The sequence below is a fragment of the Haliotis rufescens genome, unplaced genomic scaffold, assembly GCF_023055435.1.
Source record: "Haliotis rufescens isolate VD_foot unplaced genomic scaffold, xgHalRufe1.0.p SCAF_5, whole genome shotgun sequence".
NCBI lineage: Eukaryota > Metazoa > Mollusca > Gastropoda > Lepetellida > Haliotidae > Haliotis > Haliotis rufescens.
In genome coordinates this window covers 53440715-53461540 of record NW_025964223.1, presented here as the reverse complement: position 1 = coordinate 53461540, position 20826 = coordinate 53440715, and positions in this window count along the sequence as shown.

The following is a 20826-nucleotide window of genomic DNA, read 5'->3' as shown; positions in this document are numbered from 1 at the left end:
ACATGAAAGTGGACACTTAACAGTACTGAATCAAAGTTAAATTCATATTGCTGGGAACATTATTACCATTATTATTCCAGTCTGACGGCCACGCTTGCTAGTATTGGGACTGCTGCTATCCCTAATGCTGCCATAGTTACCATCATGGCGTTTCTAACCTCTATGGGACTGCCAACAAATGAACTCTACATAATTTTGGCTATGGATTGGTTTCTGTGAGTATTTTCAGCGCAAAATTGCATACCTATTGTCATACTGTTACATTGTGTTATCCAATAGATTGTGTCATGTCTTCATTTTCTACCAGACTTTATGGCATTTATTTAAATTATATATATACATATATGCGTGTGCCCTTTGGTTACTAAATAAATATGTAAACTTGATGGACACATATAGGTATCTCCCTTCGACAAATAATAATGGATAATGCACACGTACGGTATTCATATGGTAGTTGGATTCTATGATCAACTACTGAGGCCAACTAGAAACATCGATGACTTATGCATGCCTACATGTACATGCTCATTAATCAGTTCCCGATTCCACCTACCTTAAAAGAAATAAGAATAGACAATAGATTGCACTTTGTTAAACGACGAACACAGTTTGGTCAAAATGCATTTAATTTGTTTCAGAACCTTTCGACGTACAAAACAATAATCTGAAATATATTTTTTCTAAATATTCCCTACCTACAAACCATCATTTTTTCACACACATAATATAAATACTAGTACATAAACCAATAATGATTCATATGGGCTAATGTGTCTTGTGGACAGTGACAACAGCTACATTCTGGCATTTCTGTTTTGTGGACAGTGACAATAGCTCCATTCAGGTGTTTCAGTCCTGTGGACAGGGACAATAGTTACATTCTGGTGTTTCAGTCCTGTGGACAGGGACAATAGTTACATTCTGGTGTTTCAGTCCTGTGGACAGGGACAATAGTTACATTCTGGTGTTTCAGTCCTGTGGACAGGGACAACAGCTACATTCTGGTGTTTCAGTCCTGTGGACAGGGACAATAGTTACATTCTGGTGTTTCAGTCCTGTGGACAGTGACAATAGTTACATTCTGGTGTTTCAGTCCTGTGGACAGGGACAACAGCTATATTCTGGTGTTTCAGTCCTGTGGACAGGGACAATAGTTACATTCTGGTGTTTCAGTCCTGTGGACAGGGACAACAGCTACATTCTGGTGTTTCAGTCCTGTGCACTGTGACAACAGCTACATTCTGGTGTTTCAGTCCTGTGGACAGGGACAATAGTTACATTCTGGTGTTTCAGTCCTGTGGACAGGGACAACAGCTACATTCTGGTGTTTCAGTCCTGTGGACAGGGACAATAGTTACATTCTGGTGTTTCAGTCCTGTGGACAGGGACAACAGCTACATTCTGGTGTTTCAGTCCTGTGGACTGTGACAACAGCTACATTCTGGTGTTTCAGTCTTGTTGACTGTGACAATAGCTACATTCTGGTGTTTCAGTCCTGTGGACAGGGACAATAGTTACATTCTGGTGTTTCAGTCCTGTGGACAGGGACAACAGCTACATTCTGGTGTTTCAGTCCTGTGGACTGTGACAACAGCTACATTCTGGTGTTTCAGTCTTGTTGACTGTGACAATAGTTACATTCTGGTGTTTCAGTCCTGTGGACAGGGACAACAGCTACATTCTGGTGTTTCAGTCCTGTGGACAGGGACAATAGTTACATTCTGGTGTTTCAGTCCTGTGGACAGGGACAATAGTTACATTCTGGTGTTTCAGTCCTGTGGACAGGGACAACAGCTACATTCTGGTGTTTCAGTCCTGTGGACAGGGACAATAGTTACATTCTGGTGTTTCAGTCCTGTGGACAGGGACAACAGCTACATTCTGGTGTTTCAGTCCTGTGGACAGGGACAATAGTTACATTCTGGTGTTTCAGTCCTGTGGACAGGGACAACAGCTACATTCTGGTGTTTCAGTCCTGTGGACAGGGACAATAGTTACATTCTGGTGTTTCAGTCCTGTGGACAGGGACAACAGCTACATTCTGGTGTTTCAGTCCTGTGGACAGGGACAATAGTTACATTCTGGTGTTTCAGTCTTGTGGACAGGGACAATAGTTACATTCTGGTGTTTCAGTCCTGTGGACAGGGACAATAGTTACATTCTGGTGTTTCAGTCTTGTGGACAGGGACAATAGCTACATTCTGGTGTTTCAGTCCTGTGGACAGGGACAATAGTTACATTCTGGTGTTTCAGTCCTGTGGACAGGGACAACAGCTACATTCTGGTGTTTCAGTCCTGTGGACAGGGACAATAGTTACATTCTGGTGTTTCAGTCCTGTGGACAGGGACAACAGCTACATTCTGGTGTTTCAGTCCTGTGGACAGGGACAATAGTTACATTCTGGTGTTTCAGTCCTGTGGACAGGGACAACAGCTACATTCTGGTGTTTCAGTCCTGTGGACAGGGACAATAGTTACATTCTGGTGTTTCAGTCCTGTGGACAGGGACAATAGTTACATTCTGGTGTTTCAGTCCTGTGGACAGGGACAACAGCTACATTCTGGTGTTTCAGTCCTGTGGACAGGGACAATAGTTACATTCTGGTGTTTCAGTCCTGTGGACAGGGACAATAGCTACATTCTGGTGTTTCAGTCCTGTGGACAGGGACAATAGTTACATTCTGGTGTTTCAGTCCTGTGGACAGGGACAACAGCTACATTCTGGTGTTTCAGTCCTGTGGACAGGGACAACAGCTACATTCTGGTGTTTCAGTCCTGTGGACAGGGACAATAGTTACATTCTGGTGTTTCAGTCCTGTGGACAGGGACAATAGCTACATTCTGGTGTTTCAGTCCTGTGGACAGGGACAATAGTTACATTCTGGTGTTTCAGTCCTGTGGACAGGGACAATAGCTACATTCTGGTGTTTCAGTCCTGTGGACAGGGACAACAGCTACATTCTGGTGTTTCAGTCCTGTGGACAGGGACAACAGCTACATTCTGGTGTTTCAGTCCTGTGGACAGGGACAACAGCTACATTCTGGTGTTTCAGTCCTGTGGACAGGGACAACAGCTACATTCTGGTGTTTCAGTCCTGTGGACAGGGACAACAGCTACATTCTGGTGTTTCAGTCCTGTGGACAGGGACAATAGCTACATTCTGGTGTTTCAGTCCTGTGGACAGGGACAACAGCTACATTCTGGTGTTTCAGTCCTGTGGACAGGGACAACAGCTACATTCTGGTGTTTCAGTCCTGTGGACAGGGACAACAGCTACATTCTGGTGTTTCAGTCCTGTGGACAGGGACAACAGCTACATTCTGGTGTTTCAGTCCTGTGGACAGGGACAACAGCTACATTCTGGTGTTTCAGTCCTGTGGACAGGGACAACAGCTACATTCTGGTGTTTCAGTCCTGTGGACAGGGACAACAGCTACATTCTGGTGTTTCAGTCCTGTGGACAGGGACAACAGCTACATTCTGGTGTTTCAGTCCTGTGGACAGGGACAACAGCTACATTCTGGTGTTTCAGTCCTGTGGACAGGGACAACAGCTACATTCTGGTGTTTCAGTCCTGTGGACAGGGACAACAGCTACATTCTGGTGTTTCAGTCCTGTGGACAGGGACAACAGCTACATTCTGGTGTTTCAGTCCTGTGGACAGGGACAACAGCTACATTCTGGTGTTTCAGTCCTGTGGACAGGGACAACAGCTACATTCTGGTGTTTCAGTCCTGTGGACAGGGACAACAGCTACATTCTGGTGTTTCAGTCCTGTGGACAGGGACAACAGCTACATTCTGGTGTTTCAGTCCTGTGGACAGGGACAACAGCTACATTCTGGTGTTTCAGTCCTGTGGACAGGGACAACAGCTACATTCTGGTGTTTCAGTCCTGTGGACAGGGACAACAGCTACATTCTGGTGTTTCAGTCCTGTGGACAGGGACAACAGCTACATTCTGGTGTTTCAGTCCTGTGGACAGGGACAACAGCTACATTCTGGTGTTTCAGTCCTGTGGACTGTGACAACAGCTACATTCTGGTGTTTCAGTCTTGTTGACTGTGACAACAGCTACATTCTGGTGTTTCAGTCCTGTGGACTGTGACAACAGCTACATTCTGGTGTTTCAGTCTTGTTGACTGTGACAACAGCTACATTCTGGTGTTTCAGTCCTGTGGACAGGGACAACAGCTACATTCTGGTGTTTCAGTCCTGTGGACAGGGACAACAGCTACATTCTGGTGTTTCAGTCCTGTGGACTGTGACAACAGCTACATTCTGGTGTTTCAGTCTTGTTGACTGTGACAACAGCTACATTCTGGTGTTTCAGTCCTGTGGACTGTGACAACAGCTACATTCTGGTGTTTCAGTCCTGTGGACTGTGACAACAGCTACATTCTGGTGTTTCAGTCTTGTTGACTGTGACAACAGCTACATTCTGGTGTTTCAGTCCTGTGGACAGGGACAACAGCTACATTCTGGTGTTTCAGTCCTGTGGACTGTGACAACAGCTACATTCTGGTGTTTCAGTCTTGTTGACTGTGACAACAGCTACATTCTGGTGTTTCAGTCCTGTGGACTGTGACAACAGCTACATTCTGGTGTTTCAGTCCTGTGGACTGTGACAACAGCTACATTCTGGTGTTTCAGTCTTGTTGACTGTGACAACAGCTACATTCTGGTGTTTCAGTCCTGTGGACAGGGACAACAGCTACATTCTGGTGTTTCAGTCCTGTGGACAGGGACAATAGTTACATTCTGGTGTTTCAGTCCTGTGGACAGTGACAACAGCTACATTCTGGTGTTTCAGTCCTGTGGACAGGGACAATAGTTACATTCTGGTGTTTCAGTCCTGTGGACTGTGACAACAGCTACATTCTGGTGTTTCAGTCCTGTGGACAGGGACAATAGTTACATTCTGGTGTTTCAGTCCTGTGGACAGGGACAACAGCTACATTCTGGTGTTTCAGTCCTGTGGACAGGGACAATAGTTACATTCTGGTGTTTCAGTCCTGTGGACTGTGACAACAGCTACATTCTGGTGTTTCAGTCCTGTGGACTGTAACAACAGCTACATTCTGGTGTTTCAGTCCTGTGGACAGGGACAATAGTTACATTCTGGTGTTTCAGTCCTGTGGACAGGGACAATAGTTACATTCTGGTGTTTCAGTCCTGTGGACAGGGACAATAGTTACATTCTGGTGTTTCAGTCCTGTGGACAGGGACAATAGTTACATTCTGGTGTTTCAGTCCTGTGGACTGTGACAACAGCTACATTCTGGTGTTTCAGTCCTGTGGACAGGGACAATAGTTACATTCTGGTGTTTCAGTCCTGTGGACTGTGACAACAGCTACATTCTGGTGTTTCAGTCCTGTGGACAGGGACAATAGTTACATTCTGGTGTTTCAGTCCTGTGGACTGTGACAACAGCTACATTCTGGTGTTTCAGTCCTGTGGACTGTGACAACAGCTACATTCTGGTGTTTCAGTCCTGTGGACTGTGACAACAGCTACATTCTGGTGTTTCAGTCCTGTGGACAGGGACAACAGCTACATTCTGGTGTTTCAGTCTTGTTGACTGTGACAACAGCTACATTCTGGTGTTTCAGTCCTGTGGACAGGGACAATAGTTACATTCTGGTGTTTCAGTCCTGTGGACAGGGACAACAGCTACATTCTGGTGTTTCAGTCCTGTGGACAGGGACAATAGTTACATTCTGGTGTTTCAGTCCTGTGGACTGTGACAACAGCTACATTCTGGTGTTTCAGTCCTGTGGACAGGGACAATAGTTACATTCTGGTGTTTCAGTCCTGTGGACTGTGACAACAGCTACATTCTGGTGTTTCAGTCCTGTGGACAGGGACAATAGTTACATTCTGGTGTTTCAGTCCTGTGGACTGTGACAACAGCTACATTCTGGTGTTTCAGTCCTGTGGACTGTGACAACAGCTACATTCTGGTGTTTCAGTCCTGTGGACTGTGACAACAGCTACATTCTGGTGTTTCAGTCTTGTTGACTGTGACAACAGCTACATTCTGGTGTTTCAGTCCTGTGGACTGTGACAACAGCTACATTCTGGTGTTTCAGTCTTGTTGACTGTGACAACAGCTACATTCTGGTGTTTCAGTCCTGTGGACTGTGACAACAGCTACATTCTGGTGTTTCAGTCTTGTTGACTGTGACAACAGCTACATTCTGGTGTTTCAGTCCTGTGGACAGGGACAATAGCTACATTCTGGTGTTTCAGTCCTGTGGACTGTGACAACAGCTACATTCTGGTGTTTCAGTCTTGTTGACTGTGACAACAGCTACATTCTGGTGTTTCAGTCCTGTGGACTGTGACAACAGCTACATTCTGGTGTTTCAGTCTTGTTGACTGTGACAACAGCTACATTCTGGTGTTTCAGTCCTGTGGACTGTGACAACAGCTACATTCTGGTGTTTCAGTCTTGTTGACTGTGACAACAGCTACATTCTGGTGTTTCAGTCCTGTGGACAGGGACAATAGCTACATTCTGGTGTTTCAGTCCTGTGGACAGGGACAACAGCTACATTCTGGTGTTTCAGTCCTGTGGACAGGGACAATAGTTACATTCTGGTGTTTCAGTCCTGTGGACAGGGACAATAGTTACATTCTGGTGTTTCAGTCCTGTGGACAGGGACAATAGTTACATTCTGGTGTTTCAGTCCTGTGGACTGTGACAATAGCTACATTCTGGTGTTTCAGTCCTGTGGACAGGGACAATAGTTACATTCTGGTGTTTCAGTCCTGTGGACAGGGACAATAGTTACATTCTGGTGTTTCAGTCCTGTGGACAGGGACAATAGTTACATTCTGGTGTTTCAGTCCTGTGGACAGGGACAATAGTTACATTCTGGTGTTTCAGTCCTGTGGACAGGGACAATAGTTACATTCTGGTGTTTCAGTCCTGTGGACAGGGACAATAGTTACATTCTGGTGTTTCAGTCCTGTGGACTGTGACAATAGCTACATTCTGGTGTTTCAGTCCTGTGGACAGGGACAATAGTTACATTCTGGTGTTTCAGTCCTGTGGACAGGGACAATAGTTACATTCTGGTGTTTCAGTCCTGTGGACAGTTACAATAGCTACATTCTGGTGTTTCAGTCCTGTGGACAGGGACAATAGCTACATTCTGGTGTTTCAGTCCTGTGGACAGGGACAACAGCTACATTCTGGTGTTTCAGTCCTGTGGACAGGGACAATAGTTACATTCTGGTGTTTCAGTCCTGTGGACAGGGACAACAGCTACATTCTGGTGTTTCAGTCCTGTGGACAGGGACAACAGCTACATTCTGGTGTTTCAGTCCTGTGGACAGGGACAACAGCTACATTCTGGTGTTTCAGTCCTGTGGACAGGGACAATAGTTACATTCTGGTGTTTCAGTCCTGTGGACTGTGACAATAGCTACATTCTGGTGTTTCAGTCCTGTGGACAGGGACAATAGCTACATTCTGGTGTTTCAGTCCTGTGGACAGGGACAATAGCTACATTCTGGTGTTTCAGTCCTGTGGACAGGGACAACAGCTACATTCTGGTGTTTCAGTCCTGTGGACAGGGACAATAGTTACATTCTGGTGTTTCAGTCCTGTGGACAGGGACAACAGCTACATTCTGGTGTTTCAGTCCTGTGGACAGGGACAACAGCTACATTCTGGTGTTTCAGTCCTGTGGACAGGGACAACAGCTACATTCTGGTGTTTCAGTCCTGTGGACAGGGACAATAGTTACATTCTGGTGTTTCAGTCCTGTGGACTGTGACAATAGCTACATTCTGGTGTTTCAGTCCTGTGGACAGGGACAACAGCTACATTCTGGTGTTTCAGTCCTGTGGACAGGGACAACAGCTACATTCTGGTGTTTCAGTCCTGTGGACAGGGACAATAGTTACATTCTGGTGTTTCAGTCCTGTGGACAGGGACAACAGCTACATTCTGGTGTTTCAGTCCTGTGGACAGGGACAATAGTTACATTCTGGTGTTTCAGTCCTGTGGACAGGGACAATAGCTACATTCTGGTGTTTCAGTCCTGTGGACAGGGACAATAGCTACATTCTGGTGTTTCTGTCCTGTGGACAGGGACAATAGCTACATTCTGGTGTTTCAGTCCTGTGGACAGGGACAATAGCTACATTCTGGTGTTTCAGTCCTGTGGACAGGGACAATAGTTACATTCTGGTGTTTCAGTCCTGTGGACAGGGACAACAGCTACATTCTGGTGTTTCAGTCCTGTGGACAGGGACAATAGCTACATTCTGGTGTTTCAGTCCTGTGGACAGGGACAATAGTTACATTCTGGTGTTTCAGTCCTGTGGACAGGGACAATAGCTACATTCTGGTGTTTCAGTCCTGTGGACAGGGACAATAGCTACATTCTGGTGTTTCAGTCCTGTGGACAGGGACAATAGCTACATTCTGGTGTTTCAGTCTTGTGGACAGGGACAACAGCTACATTCTGGTGTTTCAGTCCTGTGGACAGGGACAATAGCTACATTCTGGTGTTTCAGTCCTGTGGACAGGGACAATAGCTACATTCTGGTGTTTCAGTCCTGTGGACAGGGACAATAGTTACATTCTGGTGTTTCAGTCCTGTGGACAGGGACAATAGCTACATTCTGGTGTTTCAGTCCTGTGGACAGGGACAATAGCTACATTCTGGTGTTTCAGTCCTGTGGACAGGGACAATAGCTACATTCTGGTGTTTCAGTCCTGTGGACAGGGACAACAGCTACATTCTGGTGTTTCAGTCCTGTGGACAGGGACAATAGCTACATTCTGGTGTTTCAGTCCTGTGGACAGGGACAATAGCTACATTCTGGTGTTTCAGTCCTGTGGACAGGGACAATAGTTACATTCTGGTGTTTCAGTCCTGTGGACAGGGACAATAGCTACATTCTGGTGTTTCAGTCTTGTGGACAGGGACAATAGCTACATTGTGGTGTTTCAGTCCTGTGGACAGGGACAATAGCTACATTCTGGTGTTTCAGTCCTGTGGACAGGGACAATAGTTACATTCTGGTGTTTCAGTCCTGTGGACAGGGACAATAGCTACATTCTGGTGTTTCAGTCCTGTGGATAGGGACAATAGTTACATTCTGGTGTTTCAGTCCTGTGGACAGGGACAATAGTTACATTCTGGTGTTTCAGTCCTGTGGACAGGGACAACAGCTACATTCTGGTGTTTCAGTCCTGTGGACAGGGACAATAGCTACATTCTGGTGTTTCAGTCCTGTGGACAGGGACAATAGCTACATTCTGGTGTTTCAGTCCTGTGGACAGGGACAATAGTTACATTCTGGTGTTTCAGTCCTGTGGACAGGGACAATAGCTACATTCTGGTGTTTCAGTCCTGTGGACAGGGACAATAGCTACATTCTGGTGTTTCAGTCCTGTGGACAGGGACAATAGCTACATTCTGGTGTTTCAGTCCTGTGGACAGGGACAATAGTTACATTCTGGTGTTTCAGTCCTGTGGACAGGGACAATAGCTACATTCTGGTGTTTCAGTCCTGTGGACAGGGACAATAGCTACATTCTGGTGTTTCAGTCCTGTGGACTGTGACAATAGTTACATTCTGGTGTTTCAGTCCTGTGGACTGTGACAATAGTTACATTCTGGTGTTTCAGTCCTGTGGACAGGGACAATAGTTACATTCTGGTGTTTCAGTCCTGTGGACAGGGACAATAGCTACATTCTGGTGTTTCAGTCCTGTGGACAGGGACAATAGCTACATTCTGGTGTTTCAGTCCTGTGGACTGTGACAATAGTTACATTCTGGTGTTTCAGTCCTGTGGACAGGGACAATAGTTACATTCTGGTGTTTCAGTCCTGTGGACAGGGACAATAGTTACATTCTGGTGTTTCAGTCCTGTGGACAGGGACAATAGCTACATTCTGGTGTTTCAGTCCTGTGGACAGGGACAATAGTTACATTCTGGTGTTTCAGTCCTGTGGACAGGGACAATAGCTACATTCTGGTGTTTCAGTCCTGTGGACAGGGACAATAGCTACATTCTGGTGTTTCAGTCCTGTGGACTGTGACAATAGTTACATTCTGGTGTTTCAGTCCTGTGGACAGGGACAATAGTTACATTCTGGTGTTTCAGTCCTGTGGACAGGGACAATAGTTACATTCTGGTGTTTCAGTCCTGTGGAAAGGGACAATAGCTACATTCTGGTGTTTCAGTCCTGTGGACAGGGACAATAGTTACATTCTGGTGTTTCAGTCCTGTGGACAGGGACAATAGTTACATTCTGGTGTTTCAGTCCTGTGGACAGGGACAACAGCTACATTCTGGTGTTTCAGTCCTGTGGACAGGGACAATAGTTACATTCTGGTGTTTCAGTCCTGTGGACTGTGACAACAGCTACATTCTGGTGTTTCAGTCCTGTGGACTGTGACAACAGCTACATTCTGGTGTTTCAGTCCTGTGGACAGGGACAACAGCTACATTCTGGTGTTTCAGTCCTGTGGACTGTGACAACAGCTACATTCTGGTGTTTCAGTCCTGTGGACTGTGACAACAGCTACATTCTGGTGTTTCAGTCCTGTGGACAGGGACAACAGCTACATTCTGGTGTTTCAGTCCTGTGGACTGTGACAACAGCTACATTCTGGTGTTTCAGTCCTGTGGACAGGGACAATAGTTACATTCTGGTGTTTCAGTCCTGTGGACTGTGACAACAGCTACATTCTGGTGTTTCAGTCCTGTGGACAGGGACAACAGCTACATTCTGGTGTTTCAGTCCTGTGGACTGTGACAACAGCTACATTCTGGTGTTTCAGTCCTGTGGACTGTGACAACAGCTACATTCTGGTGTTTCAGTCCTGTGGACAGAGACAACAGCTACATTCTGGTGTTTCAGTCCTGTGGACTGTGACAACAGCTACATTCTGGTGTTTCAGTCCTGTGGACTGTGACAACAGCTACATTCTGGTGTTTCAGTCCTGTGGACTGTGACAACAGCTACATTCTGGTGTTTCAGTCCTGTGGACAGGGACAACAGCTACATTCTGGTGTTTCAGTCCTGTGGACAGGGACAACAGCTACATTCTGGTGTTTCAGTCCTGTGGACAGGGACAACAGCTACATTCTGGTGTTTCAGTCCTGTGGACAGGGACAACAGCTACATTCTGGTGTTTCAGTCCTGTGGACAGTGACAACAGCTACATTCTGGTGTTTCAGTCCTGTGGACAGGGACAACAGCTACATTCTGGTGTTTCAGTCCTGTGGACAGGGACAATAGCTACATTCTGGTGTTTCAGTCCTGTGGACAGTGACAACAGCTACATTCTGGTGTTTCAGTCCTGTGGACTGTGACAACAGCTACATTCTGGTGTTTCAGTCCTGTGGACAGGGACAACAGCTACATTCTGGTGTTTCAGTCCTGTGGACAGGGACAACAGCTACATTCTGGTGTTTCAGTCCTGTGGACTGTGACAACAGCTACATTCTGGTGTTTCAGTCCTGTGGACAGGGACAACAGCTACATTCTGGTGTTTCAGTCCTGTGGACTGTGACAACAGCTACATTCTGGTGTTTCAGTCCTGTGGACTGTGACAACAGCTACATTCTGGTGTTTCAGTCCTGTGGACAGGGACAACAGCTACATTCTGGTGTTTCAGTCCTGTGGACAGGGACAACAGCTACATTCTGGTGTTTCAGTCCTGTGGACAGGGACAACAGCTACATTCTGGTGTTTCAGTCCTGTGGACAGGGACAACAGCTACATTCTGGTGTTTCAGTCCTGTGGACTGTGACAACAGCTACATTCTGGTGTTTCAGTCCTGTGGACAGGGACAACAGCTACATTCTGGTGTTTCAGTCCTGTGGACTGTGACAACAGCTACATTCTGGTGTTTCAGTCCTGTGGACAGGGACAACAGCTACATTCTGGTGTTTCAGTCCTGTGGACTGTGACAACAGCTACATTCTGGTGTTTCAGTCCTGTGGACAGGGACAACAGCTACATTCTGGTGTTTCAGTCCTGTGGACTGTGACAACAGCTACATTCTGGTGTTTCAGTCCTGTGGACAGGGACAATAGTTACATTCTGGTGTTTCAGTCCTGTGGACTGTGACAACAGCTACATTCTGGTGTTTCAGTCCTGTGGACAGGGACAATAGTTACATTCTGGTGTTTCAGTCCTGTGGACTGTGACAACAGCTACATTCTGGTGTTTCAGTCCTGTGGACAGGGACAATAGTTACATTCTGGTGTTTCAGTCCTGTGGACAGGGACAATAGTTACATTCTGGTGTTTCAGTCCTGTGGACTGTGACAACAGCTACATTCTGGTGTTTCAGTCTTGTGGACAGGGACAATAGTTACATTCTGGTGTTTCAGTCCTGTGGACAGGGACAACAGCTACATTCTGGTGTTTCAGTCCTGTGGACAGGGACAATAGTTACATTCTGGTGTTTCAGTCCTGTGGACTGTGACAACAGCTACATTCTGGTGTTTCAGTCCTGTGGACAGGGACAATAGTTACATTCTGGTGTTTCAGTCCTGTGGACTGTGACAACAGCTACATTCTGGTGTTTCAGTCCTGTGGACAGGGACAATAGTTACATTCTGGTGTTTCAGTCCTGTGGACAGGGACAACAGCTACATTCTGGTGTTTCAGTCCTGTGGACTGTGACAACAGCTACATTCTGGTGTTTCAGTCCTGTGGACAGGGACAATAGTTACATTCTGGTGTTTCAGTCCTGTGGACTGTGACAACAGCTACATTCTGGTGTTTCAGTCCTGTGGACTGTGACAACAGCTACATTCTGGTGTTTCAGTCCTGTGGACTGTGACAACAGCTACATTCTGGTGTTTCAGTCCTGTGGACAGGGACAATAGCTACATTCTGGTGTTTCAGTCTTGTTGACTGTGACAACAGCTACATTCTGGTGTTTCAGTCCTGTGGACAGGGACAATAGTTACATTCTGGTGTTTCAGTCTTGTTGACTGTGACAACAGCTACATTCTGGTGTTTCAGTCCTGTGGACAGGGACAATAGCTACATTCTGGTGTTTCAGTCTTGTTGACTGTGACAACAGCTACATTCTGGTGTTTCAGTCCTGTGGACAGGGACAATAGTTACATTCTGGTGTTTCAGTCCTGTGGACTGTGACAACAGCTACATTCTGGTGTTTCAGTCCTGTGGACAGGGACAATAGTTACATTCTGGTGTTTCAGTCCTGTGGACTGTGACAACAGCTACATTCTGGTGTTTCAGTCCTGTGGACAGGGACAATAGTTACATTCTGGTGTTTCAGTCCTGTGGACTGTGACAACAGCTACATTCTGGTGTTTCAGTCCTGTGGACAGGGACAATAGTTACATTCTGGTGTTTCAGTCCTGTGGACAGGGACAATAGTTACATTCTGGTGTTTCAGTCCTGTGGACTGTGACAACAGCTACATTCTGGTGTTTCAGTCTTGTGGACAGGGACAATAGTTACATTCTGGTGTTTCAGTCCTGTGGACTGTGACAACAGCTACATTCTGGTGTTTCAGTCCTGTGGACAGGGACAATAGTTACATTCTGGTGTTTCAGTCCTGTGGACTGTGACAACAGCTACATTCTGGTGTTTCAGTCCTGTGGACAGGGACAATAGTTACATTCTGGTGTTTCAGTCCTGTGGACTGTGACAACAGCTACATTCTGGTGTTTCAGTCCTGTGGACTGTGACAATAGTTACATTCTGGTGTTTCAGTCCTGTGGACTGTGACAACAGCTACATTCTGGTGTTTCAGTCCTGTGGACAGGGACAATAGTTACATTCTGGTGTTTCAGTCCTGTGGACTGTGACAACAGCTACATTCTGGTGTTTCAGTCCTGTGGACAGGGACAATAGTTACATTCTGGTGTTTCAGTCCTGTGGACAGGGACAATAGTTACATTCTGGTGTTTCAGTCCTGTGGACTGTGACAACAGCTACATTCTGGTGTTTCAGTCCTGTGGACAGGGACAATAGTTACATTCTGGTGTTTCAGTCCTGTGGACTGTGACAACAGCTACATTCTGGTGTTTCAGTCCTGTGGACAGGGACAATAGTTACATTCTGGTGTTTCAGTCCTGTGGACTGTGACAACAGCTACATTCTGGTGTTTCAGTCCTGTGGACAGGGACAATAGTTACATTCTGGTTTTTCAGTCCTGTGGACAGGGACAATAGTTACATTCTGGTGTTTCAGTCCTGTGGACTGTGACAATAGTTACATTCTGGTGTTTCAGTCCTGTGGACAGGGACAATAGTTACATTCTGGTGTTTCAGTCCTGTGGACTGTGACAACAGCTACATTCTGGTGTTTCAGTCCTGTGGACAGGGACAATAGTTACATTCTGGTGTTTCAGTCCTGTGGACAGGGACAATAGTTACATTCTGGTGTTTCAGTCCTGTGGACTGTGACAACAGCTACATTCTGGTGTTTCAGTCCTGTGGACAGGGACAATAGTTACATTCTGGTGTTTCAGTCTTGTTGACTGTGACAACAGCTACATTCTGGTGTTTCAGTCCTGTGGACAGGGACAATAGTTACATTCTGGTGTTTCAGTCTTGTTGACTGTGACAACAGCAACATTCTGGTGTTTCAGTCCTGTGGACAGGGACAATAGTTACATTCTGGTGTTTCAGTCCTGTGGACAGGGACAATAGTTACATTCTGGTGTTTCAGTCCTGTGGACAGGGACAATAGTTACATTCTGGTGTTTCAGTCCTGTGGACTGTGACAACAGCTACATTCTGGTGTTTCAGTCCTGTGGACAGGGACAATAGTTACATTCTGGTGTTTCAGTCCTGTGGACTGTGACAACAGCTACATTCTGGTGTTTCAGTCCTGTGGACAGGGACAATAGTTACATTCTGGTGTTTCAGTCCTGTGGACTGTGACAACAGCTACATTCTGGTGTTTCAGTCCTGTGGACAGGGACAATAGTTACATTCTGGTGTTTCAGTCCTGTGGACTGTGACAACAGCTACATTCTGGTGTTTCAGTCCTGTGGACAGGGACAATAGTTACATTCTGGTGTTTCAGTCCTGTGGACTGTGACAACAGCTACATTCTGGTGTTTCAGTCCTGTGGACAGGGACAATAGTTACATTCTGGTGTTTCAGTCCTGTGGACAGGGACAATAGTTACATTCTGGTGTTTCAGTCCTGTGGACTGTGACAACAGCTACATTCTGGTGTTTTAGTCTTGTGGACAGTGACAATAGTTACATTCTGGTGTTTCAGTCCTGTGGACAGGGACAATAGTTACATTCTGGTGTTACAGTCCTGTGGACTGTGACAACAGCTACATTCTGGTGTTTCAGTCCTGTGGACAGGGACAATAGTTACATTCTGGTGTTTCAGTCCTGTGGACTGTGACAACAGCTACATTCTGGTGTTTCAGTCCTGTGGACAGGGACAATAGTTACATTCTGGTGTTTCAGTCCTGTGGACTGTGACAACAGCTACATTCTGGTGTTTCAGTCCTGTGGACAGGGACAATAGTTACATTCTGGTGTTTCAGTCCTGTGGACTGTGACAACAGCTACATTCTGGTGTTTCAGTCCTGTGGACAGGGACAATAGTTACATTCTGGTGTTTCAGTCCTGTGGACTGTGACAACAGCTACATTCTGGTGTTTCAGTCCTGTGGACAGGGACAATAGTTACATTCTGGTGTTTCAGTCCTGTGGACAGGGACAATAGTTACATTCTGGTGTTTCAGTCCTGTGGACTGTGACAACAGCTACATTCTGGTGTTTCAGTCCTGTGGACAGGGACAATAGTTACATTCTGGTGTTTCAGTCCTGTGGACTGTGACAACAGCTACATTCTGGTGTTTCAGTCCTGTGGACAGTGACAATAGTTACATTCTGGTGTTTCAGTCCTGTGGACAGGGACAATAGTTACATTCTGGTGTTTCAGTCCTGTGGACTGTGACAACAGCTACATTCTGGTGTTTCAGTCCTGTGGACAGGGACAATAGTTACATTCTGGTGTTTCAGTCTTGTTGACTGTGACAACAGCTACATTCTGGTGTTTCAGTCCTGTGGACAGGGACAATAGTTACATTCTGGTGTTTCAGTCTTGTTGACTGTGACAACAGCTACATTCTGGTGTTTCAGTCCTGTGGACAGGGACAATAGTTACATTCTGGTGTTTCAGTCCTGTGGACAGGGACAATAGTTACATTCTGGTGTTTCAGTCCTGTGGACAGGGACAATAGTTACATTCTGGTGTTTCAGTCCTGTGGACTGTGACAACAGCTACATTCTGGTGTTTCAGTCCTGTGGACAGGGACAATAGTTACATTCTGGTGTTTCAGTCCTGTGGACAGGGACAATAGTTACATTCTGGTGTTTCAGTCCTGTGGACTGTGACAACAGCTACATTCTGGTGTTTCAGTCCTGTGGACAGGGACAATAGTTACATTCTGGTGTTTCAGTCTTGTTGACTGTGACAACAGCTACATTCTGGTGTTTCAGTCCTGTGGACAGGGACAATAGTTACATTCTGGTGTTTCAGTCTTGTTGACTGTGACAACAGCTACATTCTGGTGTTTCAGTCCTGTGGACAGGGACAATAGTTACATTCTGGTGTTTCAGTCCTGTGGACAGGGACAATAGTTACATTCTGGTGTTTCAGTCCTGTGGACAGGGACAATAGTTACATTCTGGTGTTTCAGTCCTGTGGACTGTGACAACAGCTACATTCTGGTGTTTCAGTCCTGTGGACAGGGACAATAGTTACATTCTGGTGTTTCAGTCTTGTTGACTGTGACAACAGCTACATTCTGGTGTTTCAGTCCTGTGGACAGGGACAATAGTTACATTCTGGTGTTTCAGTCCTGTGGACAGGGACAATAGTTACATTTTCGTGTTTCAGTCCTGTGGACTGTGACAACAGCTACATTCTGGTGTTTCAGTCCTGTGGACAGGGACAATAGTTACATTCTGGTGTTTCAGTCTTGTTGACTGTGACAACAGCTACATTCTGGTGTTTCAGTCTTGTTGACAGTGACAATAGTTACATTCTGGTGTTTCAGTCCTGTGGACAGGGACAATAGTTACATTCTGGTGTTTCAGTCCTGTGGACAGGGACAATAGTTACATTCTGGTGTTTCAGTCCTGTGGACTGTGACAACAGCTACATTCTGGTGTTTCAGTCCTGTGGACAGGGACAATAGTTACATTCTGGTGTTTCAGTCTTGTTGACTGTGACAACAGCTACATTCTGGTGTTTCAGTCCTGTGGACAGGGACAATAGTTACATTCTGGTGTTTCAGTCCTGTGGACAGGGACAATAGCTACATTCTGCTGTTTCAGTCTTGTGGACAGTGACAATAGCTACATTCTGGTGTTTCAGTCTTGTTGACAGTGACAATAGTTACATTCTGGTGTTTCAGTCTTGTGGACAGGGACAATAGTTACATTCTGGTGTTTCAGTCTTGTGGACAGGGACAATAGCTACATCTTGGTGTTTCAGTCTTGTTGACAGTGACAATAGCTACATTCTGGTGTTTCAGTCTTGTGGACAGTGACAATAGTTACATTCTGGTGTTTCAGTCTTGTGGACAGTGACAATAGCTACATTCTGGTGTTTCAGTCTTGTTGAAAGTGACAATAGTTACATTCTTGTGTTCCAGGGGGCGACTGAGAACTATAACTAATGTGAATGGAGACTGCATGGCCGCCGCGCTTCTCCAGCACTACTTCTATCAAGATGGCAACAGTGGCTCTGCATCAGAGAATAACCAACTCCGTGAAGACGGGAGAGAAATAGAGGAAGATCAATCATTTGTATAGAGTCTTGTCTAAGTGTAAGTTTCAGTATTCTTTGGAAGTCGTTTCACCCATGACGTTATATTGCCGATGAAGGACGAGAAGCGTAAGTCTGCACTTTCTATCTCGTGGCGAGGTTAAGACAACAGTCATCATCAAACCATCAATAAGTTCATGCTATAAGTTAATAGCAGTGACACCACATATTATTTTGATTGGTCAATCGTAATGAGCCAACGTTATGAACTACTAAGCTCCTTGTCATCACCTCGAAAATATGACAGATGTTAATCATTCCTGTTTTCAAATCAGGCAAGTCTACTACTAAAATCCAAACGTTATTTCTGAGTAATACCGTAAAATTGTGTTTTACAATGTACAAAATGCAAGACATGTTTATGAATGTGTTAAAATCCTAAACAGAAAAAACACATTTGGTGTGGTCTATCTAAACACTTTTGAGGTCTAAACACATGAAATGAATTATCTTCTAACAGAATAAACACCACCTAAACACAACATACTGATATTCTAAACATGTTAAGATTTAATGATAATAAACATAGATCCTAAGCATGTTTAGACCCTAAATTTTGGTAAGAAACAATAAGCACAAACAAAAGGGAAACTGTGTTACATATGAGGATATAGAATATTATATAAAATCTCCATTATAAACAATATCTGTCGGCACATATAATGAAAAAAGGGATTAGGATGGTTACGTGACACATTTGCTTTTCATGGTTGTTCTCGTGTTTTCACGAATAACAATACACGGAAGTGAGAAAGGACACTATATTGATAGTGATATCACTGTGACATATGCCTGGGCAAACGGGTCAGAAAAAGTCATGCCTCACGCTTGCCGTAAATTGGTGTTCGGGATTTTCAGTCCCTGTGACTTTGCTCAGTGTGTCATGTTATCCTGATGGTGTGGTGAGCTGAAAGAGCTGAAAGAGCTGAAAGAAGCACGTGTGCATACTAGATCTCACGTGATTACGGCAACTGTTCATCATTTAAACAGTTTCTTATGTTTGAGGCACAACTCATAAACAATGTCTAATGCGGAGTTTGCCTATAATTATGTATCTCTGTTGCAGTGTATGTTTCGTGTGCATTCCAATAGTGAAGGATGGAGAGTGGCCAACATTGTTACTGAAAGCGACAAAACACTTTCCATATTCATTAGAATCGTCGATTGTATGGTTGTACGATTCTATGTTATCTACGTTCTTAAACCTCCTCTGTGTACAACCCAAATAATACTTGGTCATCTTGCTGTACATGTATATTGGAATATTCTATTTGTACTTATGTACCACCGATGGTTGTATTATTTGCTTAATAAACTTGTATGTATGTAGATGAGTGCAAAGGTCTGGTAATTATGGTAATAATACACTTCGATATTGATATATTATAGAGCATGACTGTGTGTATGAATTACAATCAAGGTGAGCTTATCCTGCCTCACCGCTGGCCCCCGTAACAAAGACATACAAAGGCATGTAAATTTTTCACCTGAAAAACTTACTGGAATAGACGAAACGAACCAAAACAGGGACCGCACTGGACACCATTCCGCCCACCGACGCGCCCAAAACAAGAAACATTGCATCAGACAGCATTTTTGTCTATTATGCGTCAACTTTTAAAATGTCCTCCCCATACTTACATTAAAACCTTTTTAAAGCTTTACCTTATTTCACACGGTTGAAATGAATCATTTCCAAAAAACGTCGAGGTCTAGAAATTCAAAAATAAATTGTACTATTTGCGCAGGTTTACACTATATACAGCTTTTCCATTGGACCTATACGTTTGAAATACTTATAGAAATACAAGCCGTAAGAATTAGTAGTGTGCCATTTTATTACATTTTATGACCATTTTGTGACATGAAGAGAGGCCGGTCACATGACCGCGAAAATGGCGTTCATGAGCGTATGAACGACACAATTTGACGTTCGAACGTTTTTCACGATATTTTATTCTTGAAATGACGTCGCAAGCTCCGACGTTCATACAGTTTTCCCTCACTCTATGAAGGTTCATACTCCAATGAACTCCCACAAACTGAAACTCAGTTCTTAAGTAAACACGAACATTTTAACTGCTTACCGTTAAGAACAACTCAAATATGTTCATAACATTTGTGTGAACTTTTTCTCATAACTTATAAAGGACTATTTTGCAGTTAACAAGCACAGAAGTATAAACGTGTCAATATTCAGAAGAGTGACAGTATGAAATAGTCTAATCTATATATCAGAAGGTACACTACCTACAATACTCAACACAAATGTACGCGTACGTGAACATCATAGGCCGCCGACCACGTTGGTTGAACTTGGTCCGGCTCTGCAAGAGGAGTGAGACAGACACTCTGTGACCGCCGTTGGGAGACCCAAACGCAGTATGCCTCGTCGAAAGAATGAATCGTGGCGGTATTACACACTACTGATCCAAAAACTTTGAAACTTTGAAATTTCCCATCTTAACTCTATCGTCTTGTTATACTTCACTACCGCTTGTAATGTGTTCCGAATTTGTTCATTATTAGCATATATCTATAACTAGAAACTCATATCTCTTACAATTTTTAAAATTTAAATGTATTTCCGGATATCAACTACTTTCTTGAAGAGTACAGCATACATGCATCCTCCAATCCACGGCGTACATGTATAGCACAGTAAACGAGCTACTATTTAATAATATCAAGCTGATGTCCTGAGAGGAATAATATTAACCTTCACTCACTTCTGGCATGGGTACAATAATCTCCCTGCGAATTATATAAGAATATAAGACTGGAGATAATTTTGGAAATCCAGACTAATAGGCTAAGCACACTTTTATTTGAAAGTGGCGGAAACCATGTTATCTTACTTCCTTACCCCTGAAATAAGACTAGGTGAACAAATAGAAGTGTTGACGCCTTTGATATTAAACCACTTCAACAGCAGGCTATACGGAGCTTCCTATTTCATACCAATTTTATCACCTGAGTGGAATAATTTATTATTCG